This window comes from Leptonychotes weddellii, chromosome 12, assembly GCF_054177405.1.
Source record: "Leptonychotes weddellii isolate Sample4059 chromosome 12, ASM5417740v2, whole genome shotgun sequence".
NCBI lineage: Eukaryota > Metazoa > Chordata > Mammalia > Carnivora > Phocidae > Leptonychotes > Leptonychotes weddellii.
The window spans coordinates 51388829-51402871 of NC_138380.1; the positions used below are offsets into that span (position 1 = coordinate 51388829).

Below are 14043 nucleotides of genomic sequence, written 5' to 3' on the forward strand. Positions count from 1 at the left end.
AGCTCCAGGGGTATCCCAAACAAGTGGTCCTGAGATGTCACGCAGATCTATGGATAAAACACAAACCCCACATTCTGGCTTTCAAAGCCCTCTACCACCTGGTCACAAAATTCCTTCTCCTCATCTCCAACTGCTCCCCAGTGTGTGCCTGTGCTGAACTGAAAAGGTACCCTCACTGTCCTACAACACCATCTTGGGAATTTTGTTTTACCTATTTGCCAAGTTTCCTACAATATGGCTTGAAAGCTCTCCAGTGCAGACCCTGAGTTGACAAGAAAAAAGATTCCATAGCCTTTTATACTAGCAAACTTAGCAACTGTTTGAAGCGTACATGTTGGCAATGAGTCAGGACCAACTGAAATCTTGCAAGAAGTGGAAGGGAAAGGGGTCAAGGGAGAAGGATGAAGGTCTGTGCATACATCACTCACCCACAGACTACAGAATGCTAAGCATTTTGCCTAAGCAATTTCTCTTTAGTCACAAAATCTTACTATATAAAAATAACTTGTTTTATAAATTAGCTGTCAAGTCCTTGGAGAAGCCAACCATGAACAATTTGTTGTTGGTTATATTTCCATTATTGTCACCATTTAATCCATAGTTTAGTGATTAATGGTTTTCTAAGAAAACTTGTTTGAAGTATAAAGAATGAAATCCGTTAAACCAAGTATGACCCGAAAAGATTCATTTGTCTTGGGGGTCTCATCAGGACTGAAACTGCCAGGGCATAATTAATGGTCCAAGAGATGAAACAGGACTCCTGTTCTGTCATGTCTCCTCTACTGAAGTCTTAAAAATGAAAAATAATGAGTAAAGGTGTAAAACAAATTGCTTGATATGCCAAGAAGCAAAATAATCCCATTAAAATAATTAGAATTTCATTGCAAATTATTAGACACTGCTGCTGCATTGGAGAAAAAGCTCTGTCTCGGGTGATCCCCTGATATATATATATATATATGTGGGCATCATTTATGACACTGGCATTTGAAAGATGTACTTTTTGAAGCTTGATAAGCCTCTAGACATGCTTCTCTCAGAATTAAAAGGCTGCTTTGGGCAATAATCTTTCAAAAGTTCTAAACTATTGACAAAATTTATTGTTTCTTTAATTTAATTAAGAGCCTCCTACATATCTGAAAGAAGAGTAGAGAACTCAAAACTGAATCTATATTATAGGTCTGTGATCATAGGTTCATAGAAATTATGTATGCAAGCATACCAGACTGGAAAAGGCAACAGAAAATGATGACAGTAGTTGATTTGTTCAGGGACAGGACATTGGGTATTAAATTTTCCACTGTGCAACAAATATAAATTAAGAATGCTAACAATAACTCGACTTGACTCTATGGCACACTGGGTCAACAATCAGTGTCCCTGAATGGTTAACCATTATTTTTTTTAAAGATTTTATTTATTTATTTATTTGTCAGAGAGAGAGAGAGAGACAGAGCACAAGGAGGGGGAGCGGCAGGCAGAGGGAGAAGCAGGCTCCCCGCGAAGCAAGGAGCCCGATGTGAGACTCGATCCCAGGACCCCGGGATCATGACCTGAGCTGAAGGCAGACACTTAACTGACTGAGCCACCCACGAGTCCCAACCATTATTTTAATCCAATCTGATTTAATGCAACATAATATTTTTGAGCATCAACTATGGGAAAGGCATTTTGCTAATACCATGAGGAAGAGAGTCAAGGATTCCTGAGAATCCATGCCATCAGGGAACTTGAAATCTAGTGGGGAATAAAAACATGAATAGAAATGAATAGGACAGAAAAGTAAAATATGGAGCAATCTGGAAAACACTAGGGAGGAAGTGATTAGTTCCAAATAGGAAAATTAGGTGAAGATTTTACAGAAAAGATAGCAATAGAGAGAAGACTGTAATATTCCTAAGATGTGGAGGCTTGTAACAGTGGTGGAAACGTGATCTCAGGAAGTATAGGGACTATAGTAGCAATAAGTGAAAGAGGTTACAATCCTACTGTGTACTACCTATACTGTAACCCTGGGGGCTCTTGGTTTTATAACCTCTAGCAGCATGCTTGGCAAATAACAGGCACTCAACATATTTTGGTAGAAGACAGTCAAGCCCCATGATAACAGGAAAAAGAATACCCCAGCCAGGAGAGCCATGCACATCTAAGATTCTACTTAGAAGATAACTAGTGTTTTAAATGTGAAAGTGTAGGCTAAGTCTCATTTTATATATATTTAAATGTCATAGCTCATAATTATGATAAGCAAGCAGTACAAATCACTAAGGTCCTCATTATTTTACCTTTAATGGAAATTAACTTGCTCTCATTTTGCTATTATAAAAATGTTATCTAATTTATCAATGTGCGTATTTCCATATGTTCATATATGATTTTACATGTTTCTATCAGTTTTAAGAAGGGAATACAAATACTTCTTTGATCCCTAAAGGATAAGAAAAACTTATAGAGAATAGTACACTCAAATCAAATAGTACAATAGTTCAATTAACAAACACCCCTGGAAGAGGGTATCTAAACCAAAGCAAATGTAGTGAAAAACACTGTATTTCCTTCTGCATACATTTCTCCCATTCTCTAGCTTCTAATTCATATACAGAGGCTCTGGGTCCTCACCTACCATGCACCCATCAAAAAATTAAGAATCACTACTCTTACCATTCCACTTTAACTATTACCCAATCACACTGAAATTAACTCAAATTATTTTTATTTTTAAAGGTCTTTAATCAGAAATATTTTTTTATTCCTAATAAGGAAAGGCATTTTCTCATTCTAAAGGACACCTGAATAACATCTGAATACTCAGGCTATCTACTAAGCCTACTTAGCGGGTTCATAGGTGGTCCTCAACACTAGCTTATATGGTATTCCTTCTTTGGGAGGAGGGCACAGCTCCATGTGAGGGGGAGATATTCGGATGCCAATGAATTACCAATGAATTACCTGATGAATCTGTGCAGTGAAAAACCCTGCACAGCTGAACACAGCAGTCCTACCTGAAGGACAATCTACTTTAATTCTTGTAGGATGACTTGGGGAGGGAGGCACAGAGCACATCTCCATAAGTCACAATGGCTCCTTGCTCTTCTGGGACACTGGCTGAGGCTGTTGGAAACTTCAGGGAATAGAAGAGCATATGTTACATCTAAAGTGAGCCTACATCACCCCAACAAAGGGCTGTCTGCCAGCAGGTCCCTTCCCTCTACGCTTGTCCCCAATGGATTTTCCTTTCCCAAGTATAAACCAAGGCCCAGCCTTCACCCCCTTTAACCTCAACTGTTGAAGATTTTGCTCAAGGTATTTTTATTGCCATTTAAATTTTCTGTCCTGTACTCTTGCTTATCTGGAATGCATCCTTCCGCTTCCCAGATTATTTCTGCCTGAGGTTATGAAGTCTCTAACAAATAATTATGTTGTGGGAATACACTGATTTCATTAATGGAGCTATTACTGCACCCAGTAAAAATGTTGATGATGATAGGACTTTTAAACCAACTTTTAAAACCACTTTTAAGAGTTTTGTTTATTTGTGCAAGATCTTTACCTACCTTCAAGAGAAAATTTGAGATGGCTTAAAACACAAAAGCCCAAAACCCATTAACACTGCTTACAAAACTTAAGTCAAACAATAAAGAAGAAATGACATAAGAAAACCCAAACTGTGGAACCCCATTTGAGCACAACACATAACTGTGGTAGCTCAAAAAAAAAAAAACTATTAAGTCATTTAGAGTGAATGCTATTCTGGTGCTGTGATCAAAGAGGAATTCATCACATAAATCTTTTTGTATAATTCACCCGGCAACATAGTGAGTAAGGTCTCTAACAGCAGCTTTCATAAGTCCTGCAAAGGCATCTTGCAGGGTCAGCTTCGTGGACATGCGACCCAGGCAACTGCACAGCACCTCAAGATTGGAAGAGCCCTACATCTGCTTTAGTGCTCTGCTGTGGTTGTCTTAAAATTCTTTATTTTTTATAACAAGGGTTCTCACATTCTCATTTTGCACTAAGCACTGCAAATTACACAGCCCATTTTGTCACTTTCATACAGCTTCTTCGATCAACCCCTAAATTTCTTGTTTGAGGATATTCCTCCTTTGGCAATATAAAGCACAGTATTTGCAGAATTGATCCTATGTTTTTCTCAGTGTTGAAAATAAATCGCATGGATAAAGACCCCCCCCCAACAAACACCGAAAGGTAAGTCTTACAAACACTAAACATAAAGAATAGACTTCTCTTATTTTGGAGAAAGAAGAAAAGCCACTATTTTTCTCCCTTCATATATTAAGCTCAAGACACCTTTCAACAGAAATAATGTATTTCCTGTGATGTTTTTTAGATGTAGTTAAATGTCTCAGCTGTAAAATCTGTAAACAGACTTCTGGTTTAAAATCAATCACCCTAAAGTTAGATGAAGTATAACTTCATCAAATTAAAAAATTTTATAGCTGAATTGTGCCTTCCATGATTTCCCCCTTCATCCTATTGTCTTAAGAAAAACATTTTTAATGTGTTCATAGAGAAGTAAAATATCCTCAGAGGGCATTTTGTATCTGACTCTTACTCGTTCCTACCAGAGGGATGGACTCTTCGCTGATTCTTTATGAATTTTTGTGTAGAGCTGAAAGATATCTTTCCCATATAGAACACATCGAGTAAAACAGAGCTTGGCAGCTGCTGTCCATGTGATTGATGAAAACGGCTTCTGCAGGTAATCACACTAAAGGCCTCTATTAGCACATTAAGTACAGCACCAGAACTGGTGCTATTGGAACTTACTCCAAGGTACCATGATCCCAGCAGCCCTCCATCCTAGCTTAAACCACCACAGCCTTCCAAACACGGCCCTGGCACAAGAGACATGCCACTGGGCAAGACATCTCAGTTTGCCTGCATCTTAGAATCGAAGTGCATTCTGCAAGAGCATCATCACCACACCATGTATACGTGATGTGGTGAAATCACAATGGAAAGAAGCGGGGGAGGTTTCCTCAAGAATGTAACATTCAAACTTATTTTAAAATATTTAGTTTTATTATCAACTCAGAATTTCACTTAAGAGGTGCAGGCTTATGTATGAGGCTAGAGGTGGATTAACTATGAATTAATGAAGCTTAAGTTCAGGGCTCCTTACTCGCCTAGGCACTTCCCAAGACTTTTTCACTCATTTTATTTGTAATTTTGTATCCTTTCTCTTAAAAAGGATCCCCAAACTATACAAGATCCACAACCCACAAAACCTAGGTCCTCCTCTGCATGGGTCATATTGACTTTTGACTCTCCTCAGAGTCCCTCTCAGAATGACAGGCTCACACAACTACATGCAGTTAGTTAACAGACTAAACTCTCCCCCTGAGCTCAAAGTCTTTGTGCTAATTCCACAGCCTTCCCCTAGTAAAAATATAAAGATAAGGGCAGGAGGGCACATGCATTTCCATGTCGATCCCAGAACCAAAGAGAGGGAAAGGGCCAAAAAAGAAGGTGTGCTGAGAAGGAAGAAGTCATGAGACTGCAGCTCCTTTCTTGAAGGAGAAGTAACTTCTCACTTCGTGGTCTCACCCCACAGCCAGCTTGAGATTTCTAGACAACCTCACTGGAGGGAAGGAAACATAATTTGCCTTTTATTTCTCTAGAAGTATTTCCTTCTAATATCACGGGTTTCCTTTATAACAGCGACAGAGAACATCGGGACTGTTGTATGGGTGAAATTGTATGTTAGGGGATGTGGTGTTACAAAAAATGGCTTTTAATCAAAGGATTTATATACCTATCACAAAAATGGAGTTTTAAGATTCATTTTCATAAGTTCATCTGCTTTATTTAACAGTGAACTTATTCATAAATTACAATGAAATTACTTAAAAAGATAATTATTCTTTATAGAAAATCACTTGGAAACAAAAATCACAAAATCAGAATAGAAATAGTGAAATATTTGAGTATTAAGCAGTCACCTTTATTCTATGAAAGTGTATGTGACTAAAAGTGGGTTTTTAAAGGTGTTGGCAATTCTTTTGCCACCAAACATTAACATTTCCACCAGATAAAAGCACAGTGATAAGGAATTGCAAGCTAAAGAAACTCAATTCACATGGATGCCACCTCTACCAAAATTTATTTTGATTTATTCTGGAAAGAAATGCAAATACATCTTTTGAGCACATATAGGCTAAAGATGATTGCCATGAGACTTAAATATAATTATTATAACACAAGGGAAAGTGAATAAAAATGTATTAGCACAGTGGCTTAGAAAATGAGACATTCAAAGCATATAATTCATCCAGTAAGCACTAGCAGGTCACACTGTTTCATATCAAGAGTGCAAACAAAAGTTCTCAAAATCTTAGGAAAAATTCTTTGAAAGCTATTATAACATTACATAAAAGCTGTAAAAATAATAATATAATATTTCTAATAAAGAAAAAATGACAGCAAGCAGCAGGCTGCATTGTGAGTTGATGCTGAGGGACCTTTGGCTAGGTAGTACAAGCTTATCTTTACGAAGAATTTTCTCATATAGATTTAGCAGTTTTATCAGATATAGTTCCAGGCTCTTTACTCGCACCAAAGAACAAAGTTGGTAACAAATTATGATCTTTTGAAATAGTTCAACCTTTAAACAGTTGTAGTTTTGCAGCATGTAAGAAAAACTGGTTGTACAATGCATTTTGGGTATGACTATGTACTTTTAGCATGTTCAGTTTCCATGAAAATGTGTCTTCTTAAAAATAAGCTTTTCCTTTGTTCTCCCATATAACAGAACACTCACAAGATATCACAGCATCTCACATTGAACTGTGAATTTTTATATGTTCTTTCAAAAAAGATTTTAAGTCTTTTTATTCAAATAATTGGATGCACCAGAAAACTAAGGAAAATACTCGAATATTAAAAAGTTTCCACCAGAAGGTGAGAGGTCTAAATAAATTTGTAGCAGCCCTAGCTTAACGTAAATTTGTTGATCAATATTTCACATATAAGGCATTCAAAACAGATCTGTGTGAATGCGCTCAACCAACCTTTTAAATATCTCTACTTGAGTATCTTGCCCTTCAAGGGCAAAATGTACAAAATTAGACTAATCTACACATTCCCAACCTTAAATATCCTTTCCTAACCAGGTCTCTCCTCTCCAGTTTTGCTTCCCTCCAAGTTATAGCCAGAATGATATTCCCAATCTACAAATCTGATTATGCTATCGCTCTGCTTAAAACACTCACCATGTTTCCAATTGCCCTTCATTCACCTGAATTTGGCTCAACACTCTCTGAGGTTTGCTCACAGCTCATATACCTCTCCACTCTGTCTCATAGTCTAGGCTGTGACCAGCCATGCTGAATTGCTCTGAATTCTATAGACGTATCAAAAATGTTTCTCGGGCGCCTGGGTGGCTCAGTAGTTAAGCATCTGCCTTCGGCTCAGGTCATGATCCCAGGGTCCTGGGATCGAGTCCCACATCGGGCTCCCTGCTCGGCAGGAAGCCTGCTTCTCCCTCTCCCACTCCCCCTGCTTGTGTTCCTGCTCTCGCTATCTCTCTCTGTCAAATAAATAAATAAAATCTAAAAAAAAAAAAAAAGTTTCTCATCCTGCCCTAAAACTCTTTCCCCAATACTAGCCCCTACTCCTGCATCTTAAATCTCACTTCCACTGAAGCCCTAAACTAGCTTATGTTCCCACAGCATTCCATACTTCCTTTTTCATAAACCCTAAGATAACCACACACTATTATTGTTCAGGAGGGGGATGCTTCTCTCCCCACTCTTGAAGTTTCTCTCACGTGGGAGGAGCTTCTAGTGTGACACTCTTACTCTCCCCCCAAAGATGGAGTGACTGACCTGGTGAATTTTAAAAGGGCAATGCAGTGTCTTTCTCCCAGGAGAAAAGAACCATTCTACCATTCAGAGGGCAAGTGCTTTGCTTCTCAATGATATTAACGTCACAGAGGCCAGGTGTTTCTCTCCATAGAGGAGCCTGTAGTTGCCCACCACTCCAGAACACTGTGACTAAATTTCTCATAGTATTAGAAAGGGTTTAGTATCAGGAAGCCCACTTGCCCCTTGATACAAGCTACACAGTCTCATACCATCTCTATCAGCATAAAGATGATAGTTTTGTTTCCCATCCACCATACTCTTTTCTTTCATTTCTCACTTTGCTCAGAAATCATACAGGGACAAGGAGAGATTTTTACTGGGAACAACCAAACCCCCAAATTATAATACCTATGTGCTGTTTTTGGTAATAATCTATAAGCTCTGAGATACGAGGAACACGTGTCTGGTTTACTACTGTAGTCCTTGCAACCTAGCAGGTGCCTGGCTAATAGTAGGTGCTCCATAAATTGTTGTTTATTGAATAAATGAATAAACAATTAGATGCCATCCTTCCATCTTATCTACTCTTCAGGTACAACTATTACCTCCAGGGAAGTTGTAGCTAGCTACTCTTAAAATATTTCTTGCTTTCAGATCCCATCTAACATTTTCAATCTAATAAATTTTAGACCCGTGACATCAATCTGATATACTTTTAAAATTTTTATTAATAGCACTCTATTGAAATAAAACCTAAATTGGAAACAGATGAGCTAGCACATTAAGAATTCACTAATTTGCAGTTCGTTTTTATCCATTAGTTCATTGCAGGAAAAATCACACATTTAAAAAATAGTTCAAACAGCAATTTCACCAACATTTTAGCCTTAAACTTCACATACTCTAAATTTATCTTATCCAGGAACATATAATATAGACATGTTATGGTTAAATATAGTTCAAGATAGTTAAAAAGAGGCAAATTGGCATTTTGGAAAGTAGATTAATGGGTTAATGGATTATATTATGAGTCAAGTTAGGGTACATTGATTATATTTTGAGAGTTTCTAGAACTCTCTGATCTAATTTTAACATTTTTACTGAGCATAAGAACAGCTATTAATATTCTAAATATGTTTGCTCCTAAGTTTTATAAAATTACTATTCTGTGTTTAAATATATTGTTTTAAAAGGACCGATGTATTCCTGGATATGACTTCTTACTTAAAATAAGGAACAAAAAAATAAATAAAATTAAGGGACAAGTTTTCCCTTTGAGAAAACAAATCTATAATTTTTTATGAAACTTAACAGAAAAATATAAATCATATAATAGAATTAATCTGTCAGAGAATGTTTCTTTCCTGTAAAGTATCTTTTATTTTAAGTGAAGAATGCCTGCATAAACTAATTTGTGGCAACTTCATTTTTATTCATTCAATTATATTTAAAAGTCCATGTATATGCATGAATACATAATTAAACGTTCTTCTAAGATTTGTCTCTAGACTTGAAGTAAAAAATATATATATTCTCAAAAGTTGAGAATTATGATGCTACTGCATAAAACATAGTGAAGGATTATATGTCAATATCTTCCTTTTGTATTTATGACAAAAGGGAAAACATTCCAAAAAGAATTGTAAATGAAGATCTAAGTTGTACAGGACAGGAACAAAATGTGCAAATAAGCAGAAGTCTTTTGGCATGTATTTTTAAACAGGAGGTTTTGAAAACTCCAAATTTAGCTTCATAAAAAGAGGTAGTGCAAGTGTGAAGCATGTGGTCATTTTGGCATACTCTGTGTATAACTTCTCTCTTTACCTATATAAGGATATAATAAAGCTTCAGAAATGTGCAAAGCAGAAATCCTCCAGTCCTGTTTATTCACTTTCAGTCAGGTAGTAAAATATCCTAATGTTCCATGAAGAAATCTTCAAAATGCACTGCTAAAATAGCCTGCTAAAGAGAAATCAACAACTTCTTTATTTGGATACTAAGCAGTTTAAAGGAAAAGATCGCAGGGGTTTTGGGTTTTTTATTTTTGAAGACCAGTATATCTGCAAGGATCAGTCAGTTTTACTATATTTTCATCATCTTTACTTTGTTGCACTTTTTTCCTACTGTCATGCCCCCTTCTTCCTCTTCTATTCCCCATATCCTCCAACTTCCTTTCAAGCTTTTTTGGGGGAGGGTGTCTCAATATCCTTACTCTTTTTCAATTTCATCTCCTCTTTATTATCCTTTCTCCTTTTTCTGACTCTCTCTGGCCTTCTCTCACTACTATAATTATATTATATTTATACAGCCTCATATTTCTTTTAGAAATTCAACACTCACCATTCACTGCTGCTTCTACAGTTCTTGGCCACACTTTGTAAGGAAAATGTAAACTAAGGCCTCCTTCTTCCCGGTTGTCTAAGACAGCAGCAATGGAAGGAATGGCAAAGAGGTTCTGTGTGTGATGTGTGTGTGATGTTGCTGTGGCCCTCAATCTCAAGAGAATACCAAACTCTTCCTCTGACCTACATGTACGGCAAAAGCATCCACAACTGAGAAAAAAAAAATCACACTATTCAGGTAGACGTATTTGTGCTGACAATTTAAACATGAAATTCTGCCTATTCCAATGGTGCCACATGACATTCAGTTCAATTTTGAAGAACTCTGGTTTCTAAAGATCGTGGTTTCAAATTTAACTTGAAATGGATATACAGAATCCGAATCAACCAATAATTATCAGCGTATGAATGAAACTGGATTTTCAGATACTAACAGCTCATTAAGTAGAGTCTTTGACCACCAAGATACTGAAACCATTCCTTCCTCTCTGACACTGAGTATACAAAAAGAGGACACAGGGGTGCCTGGGTGGCTCAGTTGGTTAAGCGACTGCCTTCGGCTCAGGTCATGATCCTGGAGTCCCGGGATCGAGTCCCGCATCAGGCTCCCTGCTCGGCAGGGAGTCTGCTTCTCCCTCTGACCCTCCTCCCTCTCATGCTCTCTGTCTCTCATTCTCTCTGTCTCAAATAAATAAAAATTAAAAAAAAAAATCTTCAAAAAGAGGACACAAACTAACCTAATAATCATAAAGTAGAAATCAACTTGGTAAGTATTAATAACAAGTAACATACGCCACTGCCAAAATGGCATGCAGTTATAAATATGAATAACCAACACAATCAAGATTTAGCCTAGAAATGCACTTAACTAAGATGTTCAAAACCTAAATGAAGTTAATTGTACAACTTTACTAAAAACGTTAATTAAAAGAGGTACCATTTTCCTGAATAGGATGATTAATACTGTAAAGATGTTAATAGTACAAATGCAAACTATTTTGAAGAGAGACTTTATAAACTGAATTTAACATGTTGGTTCTGGAAGAAAAAGTATGTAATAATAATCAGGAAGAGTTTTAAAGAGAAAAAATAAACTAGACTTAATTTAAATAGTATGATACTAGTAGAGAAATAACATCATTATAATAGAGTCTACAAACAAACACAAGAATATATAAATTTAGCATAAGATAAAAGTAAAATCAAACTGCTCTTTTATTCCTCACACTGTTAAAATGATGGATTCCATAGGAATTATTAAAGTAGAAACAATGTAGGAGGTTTTGTTATTTATTTGTATCAGAAATCTTGGGGTTAGGGAGGTATCTGACTGCCTATATTTGAATTGTGATGCCATCAATTAAAGCTATATAATAACACTGAATAAGTTGTTTATCCATCATCTATAAAAGAAGGATTAACAGTATCTTATTCATAGGGTTGTTATGAGGATTGAATGAGAGCATGCTCATAAAGTGCTTAGGTGCCCAACAAACATTACTTGTGGTTTTTATTCTTAGCATAGGAACCAAAGCCAGAAACCATAAGCAAAAACAATGATAAACATGAATATATCAAATCTTCAAGGTTCTTTTGCAACAAGTATCACAATAAAGGTAAAATTCAAAGTATGTAATGATTTACAACATATATCAAGGATATATTAAAAGCTTTTTAAGGGACCCCTGGGTGGCTCAGTCGGTTAAGTGTCCAACTCTTGATTTTGGATCAGGTCATGATCTCAAGGTTGTGGCATAGAGCCCCACGTCAGGCTCCATGCTGAGCATGCAGCTTGCTTAAGTTTCTCTCTCCCTCTCCCAAGCCCATCACGCCCACCCCACCTTTCTCCCTCTCTCTCTTAAAAAAAAAAAAAAATTCTTTAAATCAATATGAAAAATAAACACCTTCAGAAAATTACGGCCAAATGTCATAAGCAAGCTGTTCCCAAGAGATATATAAAGGCCCCACAAACATATTACTAATAATCAAAGAAATATATATCTTTTTCTTTTCTGATTACAAGAACTGATTATTCACAGATTAGCAAAAACTGATTATTCACAGTACTGAAAAGACTAAAGACAAAAAGCTTTCTCATGCAATATGAGACAATAAATTGGTAAAACCTCTTAGAGAGTGGTTTATAAAGGTGTATGCATTTAAATATTTAAATTTAAATATGCACTACCTTTCCCTAACAGTTCTATTGGCATGAATTTCGCCTAAGGAAACAGAGAAGTACAAAAACATATAAAATAGGTATTTTTTCACCCTGTTGTTAAAAAAGCAAAACAAACAAATCAATAACCTAAGAGGTAAGTCTGTAATTACTAATGCAGAAATAGATCAACAGGTCAATATTCAGTAAGAAAAAACAAAGAATAGCATATGCAGTATAATCAATCTTATTTCAAACACATATAGCAGCAATATAGGATTGTAATTGCAGAGAAAAAGTTCTGGAAGAATATAGATTAAAAACTGTAATCAGTGGTCATCTCAGTAGGATAAGATTATAAGAAGCTTTCACTTTTTAATTTATACTGTTGAGTACTGTTTGAGTACTTTCCAACATTTAAGAGTTGCTTTTATAATAAGGAAAAAAAAGAGACCTTTCCATTTTGGAAAAAATAAAAGATAAAGAACTCTTAACAATTATTCTCCTAGTCTCAGATTCTCACATAATGCTAACAGCTACCTGACTTCTTAAAACATTTTTTGCTTAGGTTCAATAAGGTCCTTGTCAAGAATTAATAGATACTTAAGTGTTAACTTCCTCTTTAAAAGAATTGCAATTAGAAGAGCCACTTATAAAAGAATTCACAAGCATGTTTCTTAGAATTTAACTTGCAAGTAACATCTCCACTAGGACTTGAAGCCAAGAATTATAATCCATAACAGGCAGAGCATTTAAAAAAAAATCTTAGTAAGAAGGGGTCCAATTTAATTCGACTTTCAAAATGTTTTTTATACTTTAGAAGTGAAGAACTTCCCTACAGCCTAATAAAACCTGTGCTTTGCAGCATAATTTGTAGAAGGAGAAAAAATAATTTCTTCTCATTATATGTAAACGAATTCATTTCTTTCAAAAACTATAGTTATGTGGAAAGTTCGTAATTAGGATAGTAGAAACAAGATATTCTTTTTCATCAATGAAGAGTATTAGAATATTCTGGAGAGCAAATATTTTGCATTTTCCACGGTTTTTAAATTTTTTACTAAAGCAAGCTCTAACTATATTTAAATATGGAAGGCCACCACCCAATTTAGTGAACAATTTCACTTCCTCAGGAAGCAGAGGAACCAGCCCATATGACTAGATATTATACCCCTTAGAAAGAATTAAGCTGGATTCCTCCAAGAGAAACTAACTTCCCTATCTCTACGGCATAAAAAATGAACATTACTTGTTCTTAGTTTAGAACTCATTCCTCCTGCCAAAAATTGTACGTCCCCCAGATTCTCTTAGGAAGCATCATGTTGCAAAGCAGAGCATTCTACACCAACATTTACCAGATATCTAATTTTGAGAAAGTTTAATGTACACATCTGTAAAATGGGAAAACATCACCTGCTTTATAAGGATGTGTGAAGACTAAATGGGATGCTGAGGCTAATGCTAATGCAAAATACAACATAAGGACTCAAAATATGCTACTTCCCTTTCAGCTTATTTGTAGCCAGGATAATTAAGAGTGAGTATCCCTAGAAAGAAAAAAAAATGTGAAATATTACAGTAATTGTAATTGTATAATTATAGTTCTATGATTTTCGAAGAATGTGTCTTCTCAGCCTACTTGAAAAATAGGGTGCTTAAATTAAAAAAACAAAAGTGAAGTCACACAAAGGTAAGTGGTCACTGACCAACCACCTCA

General features: G+C 36.0%; 1 protein-coding gene and 1 long non-coding RNA gene across 5 annotated transcripts in view; both read right to left on the reverse strand.

The window, feature by feature from the left end:
- The window catches only part of HDAC9 (histone deacetylase 9), a 901117-nt gene that overhangs the window by 764990 nt on the left and 122084 nt on the right, over positions 1 to 14043 (reverse strand). The gene's annotated exons all lie outside the window — the stretch shown is intronic.
- LOC145716545 (uncharacterized) lies at positions 7760 to 12331 on the reverse strand. Its single transcript, XR_014139305.1, has 2 exons — positions 10906 to 12331; positions 7760 to 10693 (listed from the first exon to the last, which is right to left on the reverse strand). It is a non-coding gene; the product is annotated as an uncharacterized LOC145716545 (long non-coding RNA).